At 36.6% G+C, this 15,154-nt stretch overlaps 1 protein-coding gene and 1 non-coding gene across 2 annotated transcripts in view; both read left to right on the plus strand.

Annotated features, from left to right (window-relative positions):
- LOC134744237 (26S proteasome non-ATPase regulatory subunit 12) overlaps positions 1 to 15,154 on the plus strand; it is a 423,568-nt gene that overhangs the window by 143,043 nt on the left and 265,371 nt on the right. The gene's annotated exons all lie outside the window — the stretch shown is intronic.
- On the plus strand, positions 14,418 to 14,489 carry Trnat-cgu (transfer RNA threonine (anticodon CGU)). The gene has a single exon. It is a non-coding gene; the product is annotated as a tRNA-Thr (tRNA).

Raw genomic sequence — 15,154 nt, forward strand, 5'->3', positions numbered from 1 at the left:
AAAAAAACACCGAAGAGCCAGCTAGTAAGTAAGGATTTTTTATTCAATCCTTACAGTACGTACCGATATTATTAGATGCTACTTCGGAACATAACCAGGCTGCGTGTATACGGCGTTGTGTAGTAAATGTAATGATGTACACAACGTTGTGTGGTGAATGTAATGATGTACAAAACGTTGTGTAGTGAATGTAATGATGTAGTACAACGTTGTGTAGTGAATGTAATGATGTACACAACGTTGTGTAGTGAATGTAATGATGTAGTACAACGTTGTGTAGTGAATGTAATGATGTTACATCTCTAAGGATAATTTGATGATTCTTTTTTTTTTTTTATTATATATAACCTAGAGACTTTTACATTTCTAAACAATTTTAATACTTCTGTTGTTTGTATTTTTTTTATCAGTTTTTTTTTGTGTAATTCGAGATTTAGAGACTGGATACATCTCTAACAAATTGTCTAATATTTTATTGACTCCATATTTGTAATTGGTTTTTGTAACTTTTGGTTATTTTTATTGCTTGTAAAATTTTACATGTAAAAGGGCCCCTGTGGCCTATTTGCTGAATAAATGTTTGATGTTGATGTTGATGCTAATGTAGTACGAACTGCACGTGTTCGTTAGGCCAAGCAATAAGAAGGTATAGAGGGAAATGCTAGGAACACAATTTTCGACTTCGTAGCTTTGTTTGGACTAGTTAGAAGATGAACATATCAAAAGTCCCCGACCGTAACCCTGGTGCTGGGGGGGAGAGGGGAGTTTAAAGGTTAAATTTTTCGGTTTTTCGATTATATCTCGGAAACTATGCGTCTGAGCGACATGGCCACTTATACCAAATTAAAAGTGATTTAATTTGTTACAAGTTTTATTACGTCGTTTTTTGATATCTTGTATAGTTTTTGAGATATCCGCTCTTGAAGGTTTATTTAGGGCTCTCATTTTCATCTTGATTATCTACATCACTGAAGCTGCTAGGCCGGGTTTGGGAACGTTTTTGTATAAATCGTGGGTGCTGAATTCATTTATTGTATCAACATTGACACCTTTCCGAAGTAAAAAGATATAAATTTTAAACAAATTTCTTTTTTTTTTACTCCTCTTCACGCTTAAACCGCTGAACCGATTTAGTTAAAATTTGGTAAATAGATGTTTTAAGTCCCGAGACAAGATATAATATAGTTTTTATCTCAAAAATCATACTTTGAAGGTGTGAAATTTGGTGTGAGGGGAATTCAGCTTCTTCGCCGAAGTTGAATTCCTGAGGTTAATACAATTTAATTTAGGTTTGAAGTCATGTTTGGTATCATTTTCAACTAAATCAAACATGTAGACCATCCCAAATATTATTTAAATAGGTTCAGCGGTTATTGATTCCCCAAACAAATTTCCCCACTTTTCACACCCTTAAATTATGATTTTGGTTATAAAAGCTATTCTATGTACTCTCCCGGGACTCAAACCATCTCTATACCAAATTTCAATGAAATCGGTTCAGCGGTTTAAGCGTAGAGAGGAGTTAAAAAATTTTTTTTTTTAAATTTTGTTTTTACTTAGGAATGGTGATACCATAAATGAATTCAGCACCCCCAAATTATTCGAAAACGATACCAAACCCGGCCTAACAGCTTCACTGATGTAAATAATCAAGATAAAAATAAAGAGACCTAAATAAACCTTCAAGAGCGGATATCTCAAAAACTATACAAATTATCGAAAAACTTGATTGAATAAAACTTGTAACAAATTAAATCTCTTTTCGTTTCGTATAAGTGGCCAAGTCGCTCAGATGCATAGTTTCCGAGATATAATTTAAAAACCCAAAAATTGAACCTTCAGACCCCCCTCTCCCCCCAGCACCAGGGTTACGGCCGGGGACTTTTGATATGTTAACCTAACTAGTCCAAACAAAGCTACGAAGTCAAAAATTGTGTTCCAAGCATTTCCCTCTATAACTTTTTTTGGGCATTTATTTCCTTTTCTTTTATTAAGATCAAACCATTAAAATTGACTGATGTTTTATGGTATAGACTTGCTCTCTCGGTACCCTAAGGCAAAAATCTCAATCTCTTTGGCTGACAGATGTATTGACAAAATAATGTCGGAAAATTGATGATTTTGTGGAGCGCTGTTTTGGTTGTTTCCGTGAATGTAATATTTATTGTTTCATTTATTAAAATAAATAGGCAAATCTTGTTATAGGCAATTAATAAAACGACTACAGGTCGAGTGATGCAGCCGTTATTTACACTTATGTTTTTAGTTCAAGTCCAGAATGACTGAAAGCATCAAGTTATGTCATGAGGAATCGTGACGTTCGGATGTTAACTACAGCAATATTACTGTTGCGGCACTAGTGACATTACTATAAAGCACTTACAAATATTTTTATTTTTTATCTAGTATCTAACATATTTATGTAATAAATATATTAATAATATTTATTTGCAGATTTTCATGTCACAATAAATAAAACAGTAAATAGAAAGTCCATGCATAGATCGTGATCGGCAACGCAGGCTTCGTCAAGTGGACACAAAAGCAAATCAGCAACAGGCTTCGTCATCTACTTACAAATGATGTAATCCGCAACAGGCTTTGTCAATCTTAACCACTAAGCTTAGAATAAATTTAAAAGTGGAAAAATTACTGCCTTGGGTGAGACTTGAACTCACGGCCTCTGGATCAAGTCTCACCCAAGGCAGTAATTTTTCCACTTTTAAATTTATTCTAAGCTTAATAGCATCGATCGCAGACGTTTCTGCTTGTTAAAAATTAACTTAACCACTAAATTAAACTATTTAGGCTATGGTGCCACCCCGGACCGTAGCCGGCCCAAACGTCCCCATGACACTGGCAGCGTTGCCCCATTGAATTGCCAAGGAGATCTGTTACCAGGTACGATGCGGAGCGATGATCGCAACCCCTATCTCTCAGTCGCCGACCCAATTCCCACACAAACTCCTTAGCCTCCGCACCCCAAGGTCCTGCAGTCTCCACCGCAACTGGTATAAAATCATACAGCCGCTTACTCCGCAGCTGAACCAGCAGCACCGATGGTGTGACTCAGATGGGACGGGGCAAAGGTGCTAACACACGTTGCGTCCCATAAGAGGCACCGACCCTTCTGCCAAGGAACCAATGTAAGACCATCTGGCCTTTTGCCATCAGCCCGGCACAATCCCGGAGGCTCCAGGACACAGGGAATATTGGCTGAGACCAAAGCCCTGCGAACTACCTCATTTATCGCATGGTGACGCGAAAAACGCCCAGCGCACCTCTGACAACTAAGGCCATGGTGACCGTCCTCCTGAACCATGGCTCCACATATACACTTAGTACCTCGCAAACCTTTGAACCCAATCGTAAGGCAACCGCAATCCTCAAAGAATCGTTATCTAGTAACGTGCCTAACTGGGGGGAAGGCAACGCATGAAGCCATGCTCCTGATTCGCACCTAGATGCGGCCTTGAGGCGCGCTAAATCTGAGCCAATAGCCTCGCTCAGCAAATCCGCAACCACCTTCTTACATAGGATGTCGTCCCAACCTCTTTGGGTCGCAGGATTGCTTGGCGGTTCCGTACCCTGACAAAACGATGACCACTTGACAAAAGCCTCCGCAGCAAAAGGTATCTGGGAATTGCCACCATTGTCAGACAATATTCGAGTGACTAGTCCCAAAGTACCATGTGCCGAGGCAAGGAAAGCCACTACGCCTACTTCACGACACCGACAAACCCCAAGACCCCCGTGACGTACCGGAAGAGCAGCCTAGGTCCACTGCGCCTCATTCAGATGTACATTTAATATTGACTCCAGCGCTAACTTGAGTGTTTCATCTAATAAATTGATTATGGCCGTTTTTTTAAATTTTAATATGAGATTTTGATCTGTTGTAGTTTTTTTAATGGGGTAACTAAATGTAATAAAACTTTACCCCCTCCCCCCACTAAATGTGAGTTGGCTCTCTATGGCTCCCGGTCTTAATCCACTTCAAACCAACTGCCAAGTGTCAGCGCACAGTCACAAAGTGCCAGTGCAGCTAGGCCCTGAATGTCGTTTTATATGAAAACCACCCTTGTCAATAGATGTCAAATGTCTGTATAAATACTAGATAGGGTTAGGGTGCAGGCCGATATGTTTAAAGATATTTTGATTCTAAATTTTATCAGAAATTAGATTTTAAATTATTTCAGTACAAATTGATACTAGTAATATCAATCAGGAAACAGCTACAAAAAGCGGCAACTGTATTAATAAAGTCATATTTCTAGCTGCTGTGGATACGCAATTTTCTCAAAACTGGGTGACAGAATCAAACAAGCGGATCAGCGTTTGTAAAAATAGTTTTTAAATATTCCGTATTTGGCAAATGCGGCGAGCCGTCAAAAATTTAGGCAGCGGATCGAATGATTGGCTGTCAGTACGTCATCTGTTTAGAGGAGCGGCATCTGCTGCGTAATTCAAAAAACATATTGAATATTGCCTCTTCCCCACTAAAACTTGACGTTGAGAATCGTTGAATTCATATTTGTAGACCAAACTTTTGCTAGTTTGTCCGAGGCGGTGTGTTTGAAAACATTGTCAATAGCTGACCCTAAAAACTATCCCCAACAAAAAGCAACGGGTTTTTAATAGGAATATGTGCTAGCATGGCGTATGGCATTGAATTTAGTCATATTTACGCAATTATTTGTTTTATTTATTTATCACTAAAGCGTCTCGTAATAAAGTCATTGTAGTTCAGTCGGGAACCCAAAGTGAAAAGTATGCGATTATAGTGTGGTACCTATACGAAGTCTTAATTCAACCATTAAAGTCGACGCGTACAATAATTAATTAATGGATCATGATTAAAGCAGCCGTTGCTGCAGGCGTTGTGTAATACAATTGGCTACTTTAAGCATGATAATAGGACATTGCGTCTTTTACTCAGCGGGTTGATTAGCGTGGCAGTAGCTTTATCGTAACGACGTCTTCTTCTTGTTGGCACTTATGCCAATCAACAAGTTTTAATCCCTTGGCGAGCGAAGCAGTATTCCTGCTAGCAACACATGTCCAATGCCCTTTTCACAAGCTCTCAGAGAACATTCCGATACCTACCTACCTACCTACGGCAGCCAACCAGCGCCCAGATGAATGGAGTAGCGGTAAATAGCTTGTTATTTTGGTCAGTTTCGTATGCGTCGCACTAATAGCTTGACAAATAGCTACTTGTAACCGTGTAAGGTACCTGCAATATAAACTCTCAAGGATCATTACTTCAGTTCTTTACTAGACCTAGCTGCCGTAGGTATTCAATTCCAAATGATAACTAACAAATAAGTCAGGCGTCCTTGCAAGTTTTGATGATAGAATATTCATGAAAGTCTGAAAGCATTTAGTTGTCCATTTACGTAATGGTAGTATAGGTAACGGATAATAAACTTCGTAAGTTTGTCGTTTTAAGGGTTCCGTCCGTAGTCAACTATTTGCCAGCTAGTTGTGCCATATCCGCCTGTCTGCCCGCGTCCACGGCTTAACTCAGTGATCGCTAGTACTAGAAAGCTGTAATTTTTTGTGGATCTAGAACGAACAAAACAATTTTAAGATACCTCCCGGTAGTTACACGTAGGACGCGGTGTTTTTCCTACATAGTGTGAGGTGTACGTTTCTGTGTTTAGTCAACAATATCTACAAATACATATCCACATAGGTATTGTGATGGACGGGCAAATACGGAACCCTACACTAAGCATGGCCTGATTTGTATCTATAATAAATAGTTTTTTATATCGGTATAATACACGGTGACATTAAATCGGTGATCAGGAGCCCATTTTTCTAATTTAGTAATCGATGGCGATCACTTTTATGTAGCACTAACATAACTAAGTCATTTTTTATAATACCTAATTTTAAGGAAAATTAAATTTTAATTGAAATTTACTATCACCCTACCAATGGTTTAGCTTAAAGAGTTTAAACCTCTTTCCAAAGTAACAGCCATAAAAACTAAAGACATGAGCAATAAATAAGCTGTCAATTTGTTATTGTCAAATTTGTATTAAGGTGCAGTAGGTTCAGAAAACGGAGCGCTTTTTTGGATCACAATACGGCTGCCATAAATTTAATTAGCAATCTTGTGGCCTTTCTCGAGGGACCGTAACGATTCGAATCCTGAGTTTTTGACTTGCACTCGATATAAAAAATAACGAACATAGGTCTAAAATGTATAAATGCATTTTAAAAGTTTGTAACAAATTATGCACAAACGCTAAAAATATGAAGTGCTTCTAATCTAAAAATCGGCAATATCATGTAAACGTACAAAAAATTTAAAAACACCTACGGGCACGCACTTCCATCTCGCTCACGCTTTCGCTCAGTGAGAGTGAGAGAAAAACACGAACTTACTGGGCCTTGAACGATAGCACTTGAGGTACCGGACTTACCTTCAATAAAAGTAGGCTCCATGTATCCAGTGGCTATTAACTTTAACGATATCATTAACTGTAATTAAGTAAGTTAAGTAAATTGCATGAGATCTCGTGTATTGAACTTCATTTAGGTTGGTAATTTATATTTTTCAGCTCCTGTTCACCGATTAAATTTCGCCGTGTACCTATATTATTTTCTTCTAATGTTCAAAAGTACGCTATTCAGAAAAGCTAACAAGATATATATATATATATATACGAAAATATATAGGCACCTATTAAGTATAACAAACGGTAAGAATTTTCACACAAAACAGCAATCAGTAATATTCGAATTCATTGTGGCCGCAAGATCGCAAAGCCCTTATCCATTACTGCGTCCTGATTTGTCACGGTAGCTGATTCATTAGAAGCGCATTAATCTTCGGTGGGGTGTGAACAAGCAAGGGCAGGAGGCGGGGGAAGAAGGAGGGCAACTAGCGCGGTGATAACGCTTTTACACTTTACTTTGCTCAAGACGCCGTGACGAGCTCCTCGGGAGCTCGGGACACAGGGCGCTGAAAGCCCAACATTGGAATTTAATTAACCCAAACTTGTCCTTTTGTCTTAAGAGTATCGCGGCCCAACCCCGCGCTAAAATGTTTGTCAATATGTGGTTACTAGTGCGACGAGATCTCTGTTTTACTAAGTGAAGCGAATTTGATTGGCGGCATGTGGTAGTCAATTTAAACGCAAAGAACACTAGGCGATGCTTGTTTTCCACATCACCATACTTATTTGTTTTGCGCCATCACGTGGTGGTGCACATGTAAACATGTCGCGCGTTTTACTTGCACCGTCGTACAAAGATTTAGTCCAGCTCCGTGGTAGTGTGCAGCTGCATTGTTCTGTTTATATGTTTGATCCACATGTAGGCAAATACTGTCCCCTTCTTTCAGAAAGGAATAGTGTGTGACATCAAACGTCGTATTATTTTCTACTACTTCGTCTGAGGCGAGTACTCAGTATTATGGAGATAACAGCTCTGACATACAATATGAAACCGGAGAGTGGACGTGGAGACACTCACAAACTGAATACGTGTGTCTTCTGGCGCGTGTCAGCCGAGTACTTATGAATGTGCGTGAAGCTGTGAGAATGATGGGAGGAACGCGAAAAGCGGAAATAGAATTACATACAGTCACGAAAACCTGAATAATAAATGAGTCTGTGTAATCATTCCGAAAGAAAATGTAAATTAAAGTAGCGCCCATCATTCGTTGGGACAATATATTGTACTCGTATTTTATTCCTTCATGATTTTCAAGTGCTCTATAATATAAAATAAAAATTATATAGTTATTTAAATTTAAATGAAACGGCCCGCAACTAAAATCCAATTGATTTGTTCTCGTGTCAAAGATCTAACGATTATGTCCGCCGTAACCCTGGTCAACAATTGTATTTATTGAAAATATCTAAATTTCTTCTTCAAATGTAAATATACAGCAGACATCATGAAGATGACTATATGATTACTGTACCAATGAAAAAAAAAAGTATGGAAACGTGTATATATGTAGATATTTATGTAAGTATATCATATAAAGTATATGTAGTTTATGATTTCATAGTATATTAATTAGTATTTATTTTGTAAATACTTATTTTGTAAATAGGAGGTAGCGATTATCGTTTTAATTTTTCTAGTATTAATCCTGCTCCTAACAACCATCTCTTTTTAGCCCAGCGGTTGACTGGTAGAGAATGCCTTATGGCATTAAGTCCGCTATTTGTACTTATAATTTTATGTGCAATAAAGTTTAAATAAATAAAAATAAATAAATAAATATATATGAGGATTTAAATTGAATCAGAAATGTAAATAAATCGAAATTTGCATAAAAATTTAAAAGCTAAACTTTATTTTTATTTTTTGTTGGTTTCCCGGGAGTGGGACTGCATTTAATCCCTGTAACAAAAATACATCCTGAATATTTTTCATCATACCAAATCAAGTGATTTTTTTTAACAAGAACTTGTACTGTACTGTAGGTTTAACGTTTATATTTCAGGTTGTGATTTAATAGCATTTCTTGGTTATTGTTACAAGTTCCGTTTTTTTTACATAAAATGTGTACAATATCAATACAGTCACTTTTTAAATTTTAATTTCTATTAATATTGTATAAATGAAACAAGTATCACGAACAATAGTAGATTGTTAACCAAGGCATGAAAGGCACTCATATCTACCGAGGTCTCACTGCGTTCGAGCGCCAATAGTCCGAGGCTGAAATGATGCCTTTCACCCGAGTTAAACATTCTACTTTTCATTTCGAACACGAGGAAAGTAAAATGCATGTGTTGTTTTAAAAACATGACTAAGTATTCATTTTTATAGTATTTCTTGAGGGTACTTTTAATTAACAATTTAGGCAAAAGTATCGTTATTTATGGAATGGGGAGTTAAATATCAAAATGGAAATTTTATAACAAATTCATTTAAACCCCAATTTCAATTGTTATCGTAAAAAAAATCGTACTTGGAACGTACAATGTTCTAGTGCAGAGATGTATCATTTTCTGCACACCTTTAGAACAGCAATGACCCTCTTTCAGAGCTTGAGAAATGAAAAAAAAAAATTGTAACCATACTAAATTTACCTTAGACTTACACATACGTTTTTTCAGGCCAATTCGAACGTGCACCTAACATCAAAATAACATAAAATTGGTAATACGTATATCAAGAGGTTTTGTTTTGTAAATTGTACATGCACGGTGGCTAAAAAATAAGTGCATTATTTTTTAGCCACCCTGTATAATTATTTTTCAATAACTCTTACTAATATCACGTGATGTTGATGTATTGACTTTTCGTAACTGTAAGAACTACTATGTCGAAAACACAGTCGTTTGTTTTGAATTACTGTTTCACTTTGTCCCAACAATAAATGTGAAATATCCCATCACAAATGTTAAGTAAGCGCTCCAATTTTTTCAATACCATCAAAGCGTCGTTCCATATTGACAAATAAGGGAACGACACTACTTAATAAAAGTACTTCAAAGTGTCGATATTGGAAAGAAATCATTCGTTTTGGGACTTTTGGGGACTCGAGCCACGCGTCGCGAATATACCTAATGCAATTACGAGAGATGGATTGCTCGAGTTCGAGCCGGGAGGACGTCGTCGTATAACTTCCTTATCTTCTCGAGGTACCCACTTTTATGACGACTTTGCGTTATAAAAAGGGAAGCAAAAATACGAGCACAGCATTTAGACAACGACGTCTGAGAAAACCGTACAACCAGGAAAATTATTCTTATCTGCAATTTATTTTGAACACTTGTTACTGTGTGTGAGTAAAAAATATGCGTGTAAGTTCATGTTTTCTGAGTATCATAATCATGTTCTTATCAAATCTTCGAAGGGAAAATGGCCGCTTTGCGGTATTTTATACGGACATAAAAATTGGCGAGGCATGAGCGATCAAGGCTATTACTATTACTTACAATTTATGTCCTAAACTCGCATTTTCCCATGTGGCCAATAATTCATTTCGTAGGTATTCAATGTAGGCAGTACACGTACAAGTCTTTTGATTTTACACATTTTTAATCATTAGGTACTTGTTTTCTTTGTAATAAGGTTGATAATTGTATGTAGGGATTTTTCTGAGAGATAGACGTGTGCACTGTTTCAAGATTTATTTGTGACTGAATTTTGACACATACTTACATGCATACATTAATACGTTCACTCACACATGCTTAAAACGCAACGCTTTTTTGCAGTTTATAAAATGGGCGAAATAGTAGGTAGGTTCTTACATGTTGATCAAATAATGTAAATATCCAGGGAGAAAAATAGGGAATACGTTTGTATGGAGAAGCGGTCGTCTACTATACTCTTAATTGGAAAGCTGGTAGGCGGTTTTCTGTGGTCCACATAAAAGCAACTCCTTCGAAATATCGGTAGGTACTTAAGGTGATTTGGCAAACTTGTTTTTTCTGGTTAAGATTTTATATAAAAAGTATTGGGTGTAAGTAGATTCGATGATGTAAACGTGACTTTATGCTAATATAATTCTACCCGCGAAGTGAAAATACGAAAAATAGTACCTAGCTGCGTTATACGCTTTGGTTCTGTTTGAACAGCAGTTTATTTCTTAAGTGATGATACTATTTAATTATGTAACTTGCTTCTTGCTTAGCCTTAGTGCAATTTACTCAATAGTACATTATTACAGAGGCCGCGAGGTAAGGGGCCGAATACATATAGACGGCCGAACGTAATGAGACCGGATAGTTAAGAGCCTGATAACCCCTTTTCACGCCGATGTATGTAAAGTGCTCTCTCGAATATACAATGAATGAAATAAATAAAGAAATCTCCACGAACAGTTTTAGTTTTTTTCAATACCTCGGTGAAGAATTTATCAAATTCGGTAGCTCCTTCTAAATTGGAATCTATAATTTTGTTATCAATATTTAGTTTAAGATCATTCATTTTATGTTTCGATTTCGAGCGACCAGTCTCCACATTTATTACTCTCCAGGTTGCTTTAATAATTTTGGAACCATTTTATATTTTCTGACTCAGATAGTTTCGCTTAGCTATATGACAATCTATTTTAAACTTCCTTGAATATTGCTTGATATGTTCTTTAAATTCATTACTCGTATTAATCCGCCGTTCCTCATATATACAAGGCATACAGTTCACGTCTTTGTTGATGTAAGTCCGCAGTATCCCACTCACTAAAAACTGATGTATGAAATTTCATTATATTAGGACACATTTACTGAGTTTTCAACAACTACGTTCTTGAAAATAAATATATTGTTGTCTCAAATATTTTCTCCCAAGTCATAAAAGTAAATTGGTGTTGCGAGAATCGGATAAATTATAGCAGAAGTTAGAGATGTTGTGTTTAGTTTCTTAATTAGTTGCTTAATTGGTTCATGTTGAGGAACTTGTTACTTATATTATATATTATTAATAGTCGCTTAGTTGTTATAGTTGTTACTTTTCTTAGAATCATGATATATGTAAGTAGTAGTCAGCATATAGTATTTTTTCGCCTCAGCAGCTCGAAGAAGGCTATTTACTTTGCTGCTTAAAAACATATCACGCTGAGCAAAATTCAATTTTGCTCGCTGCAAGAGACAAAATTACATTAAAGTGACCCTTACAATTAAATGTCATTTCAACGTACAGGGCCTAATACAATTTCAAAATACTTGGATTCCATTTGCTATGTCCCTTTCACGTCGCTAGCACAGAGAAAGTGACAGAAAAACGTTCAACCGTTTGTTGACGGTTTATAGTAGACCTAAAAAAAGCCAAAACGCATCGTTCAAAAACACTTACTCGTACGAGTGTGAATTCGTAAAAAGAACCCGTTATCGATTTTAGTCGCAAAAATTTAAAATTGATAGATTTAGACGCTGAAATTGTACACCTTTTGATACGTAATATAAATAACAAGTACTGGTTTCTATTAGCACGTCTTCTCATTTTGCCGCTTTACAGATCAATTTTTTGAAAGCAGACTCACTAAATTAAATTAGTAAAGATTTTTTTCTGATGGACGTTTAGGTAAACACGCGTAAAGCACTGATTTTGTCGCTCTTATTTGTCAAGTATGGACGGCTAAAAATGGTAATTTTGTAAGTATTACACATGTCCTGTACTCCACCTTTTAACAGACTACATTATTATTATTATGACTTTGAAGTAGTGTAAATGAAAGTTAGCCGAAATCAATTTTCTCCAGAAATTACTTCAAAACAAGTGACAATTTCTCTGAAAATCGACTTAATTTCAACGGAATTTTGATACTTACAACATTTGCTGAAACTGTTCTTATACATCGATTTGTATAATTTACCACCATAATTTTTTGATGAATTTTTAAAAACTGCCCCTTTTCTTGATATACTACTGGTGACGCACGCTCGCGACCTCTCATTATTAAAAGGCAAGATAAGAAGACGTGCTAATAGAAACTAATACTTGTTATTTAGATATTACGTAACAAAACGTGTATAATTTCAACGACTAAATCTATCTTACATTTTTGCTCCAAAATCGTTACCGGGCTCTTAAAAATTAAAATTAATTTATAATAATAATAATAAAAAAAAATTACTTATAGGTTTGTAATTGGCTATGCGTTCTCAAATTTTCGTGCCGTTTGGTATTCAGAGCGAAACTAGTAAACTAGAAAACAACACCCAAAAACGTTTATTGCCTGACGAGAGTATTCGCTAACTCAATAGTCCGTCGGATTTCGTTGATATAACAAAGCGCCTGTGGCTTTGAGTTGTCCCACTGATTTCAATTTTTTCACTGCGTCGGCCCGCGGCGCTTCTCCACGTGGGATCTCGTTACAGGCGCGATTGAAATATTTCCGTACCGACACACACCTACCTATCACTATTTGTATACCTACTTGTGTCAATAAAGGAGCAAAAGCCTTATTGTACCCCGCTGGGACCGCGCACTACACCCGACCTTTACCACTCCACTCTTTGCCTTTGCCTCAGGATTTATAAAACAATCTCAGCTCCCCATGATTCTGAGGTATCCGGCATATTTTAACAACGCAAACCGGCAAATTTTATTTACCTAGAGACTATATTATACAATGATATCTGGGCTGCATAGAAACGGGCGGGCACTAAACATAATTTTAAATCTTTCAAATGTAATTTATTATTCTGAAAATTGAGCTTAATGTTCATCATCATCATATATTTAAGAGTTATACAATGTTACATAATGTTGCCTAAATAAACAACGGCATAGGTACCGTAAGGTCGGGGTACTTTAGCCCTTATAAGGTTACTTTGCCCACCCATGAAAACCCATTTATTGAATTAATAAATTATTAAAAATTACACTAAACGCTTACACAAAAACAGATTCATCACATAATGTCGTTTTTAGGAATGTATCAATTCAATAAAATAGGTTTTCATGGGTGGACAAAGTAACCTTGGAGGGCTAAAGTACCCCTTACGGTACATCCCAACTGTAGAAAATCTGTCCAGCTAGGGAACAAAATATTATTTTTAGTGTTCCGTACCTCAAAGGGAAAAAACGGAACCCTTATAGGACCACTCGTGCGTCTGTCTGTCAGTCTGCCCGTCTGTCACAGCCTATTTTCTCCGAAACTACTGGACCAATTAAGGTCAAATTTGGTATACATATGTAAGTTTGTGACCCAAAGACGGACATGTAACGTAAAAAAATGAATTTTAAACACGGGGGCCACTTTTAATCATAATCATAATCATTTATTCTTTTGGGGGGTAAATGAGAAAATTAGAAAATAAAGTTTTTCAAACTATATCGTGTTATTATTATTCACAACGACGGGACTTAATCGCGTAAAATAAGTTTTAAATTTACCTCCGACGTACGCGATTAAGTCCCGTCGTTGTGAATAATAATGAGTAAAAATCGTGAAAGTTTAAATCAGTGTATATCGTGTTACATATCAAATGAAAGGGCACATTATGAGAATATCAAATATATTTTCTTTATAATTTTAGGATAAACAGTTTAGAAGTTATTCAAGAAAATAGGCAAAAAATGACCATTCCCCTTGATCTCCGAAACTACTGGGTCTAAAATTTTGAAAAAATACACAAAATAGATCTTTACCTATAGATCACAGGAAAACGTCGAATAACCTCGAACCTCGTTAGAAATGTGCAGTCAAGCGTGAGTCGGACTTAATTACTTAGGTTTTGATCCCACCCCTACGGGTTTTTAAAGACATTTCACTCACGTTTCACATAAAAAATACCTACATTGTTTAAATTGTATAATGTACGGAACGCGAGTCGGACTCGCACTTGGCCGGTTATTTTAGTTAGTTAGTTTGTTTTTTAAGTAGTCACACTACTATAATATATAAATTATAAACTGAAATAGAATCATACATTAAAGAAAAAGTGACCAAGTCCACCTGACCACTACCGCCGGCCACTACCGGTGGCCGGGTGGTCTAGTGGTCAGGACGTTAGCCGCGTAAGCTGAAGGCGCGGGTTCGATTCCCGCCTCGGCCACCGGTTGACTTGGTCACTTTTTCTTTAGTGTATGATATCTACTTTAGTTTGTAGAAAATCTGCTTAGTGCCTCAATCACGGTGTTTTAGAATAGATACGACGGTATTTCCGAGATGGTGGTACTCAGATTTACCTCTGCTTTTATCAGGCTAATGTTCGTAACGACTTGAGCTAAACCGTCTAACCTATACCTTAATTTGGTAAACTAAATTTGCGTGCTATTTCAACTACCATACTAATTACGGTTCAGTGTTTGAGGTGGATTTAGTCTACGGACTGTACGCAATGTGAAGAAACAAATCTCTTACTCTTACCGGTTTAGGTATTAATCAACTTTACCATTGGGACTACAATTGTTTACTTGTTGGTAATTATAAACTTGATACCTATTCCTGCATTTTATAATCAACGACAAATTAGGTAGGTAATTAATTGTTTCTGGAAGCCCAATCAGTACCTTGGTATTATAAGAGCCTGATACAGTTTGCCATAACGTTCTCTTTAGTGCAATTAAGGCTTGGTGGCTTATAGCGCGTATTTAATTTAAACAAAAACATAAAACACACATTGCGAGTAATTAGCGCTCGTACAACTAAATATCGCGGGTGTTTGAACCATTAAGAAAGCACGTAGTCGCGACAGCATTTACTTTGTCCAAACCTATG

This window comes from Cydia strobilella, chromosome 9 (genome assembly GCF_947568885.1).
Source record: "Cydia strobilella chromosome 9, ilCydStro3.1, whole genome shotgun sequence".
Classification (NCBI taxonomy): domain Eukaryota; kingdom Metazoa; phylum Arthropoda; class Insecta; order Lepidoptera; family Tortricidae; genus Cydia; species Cydia strobilella.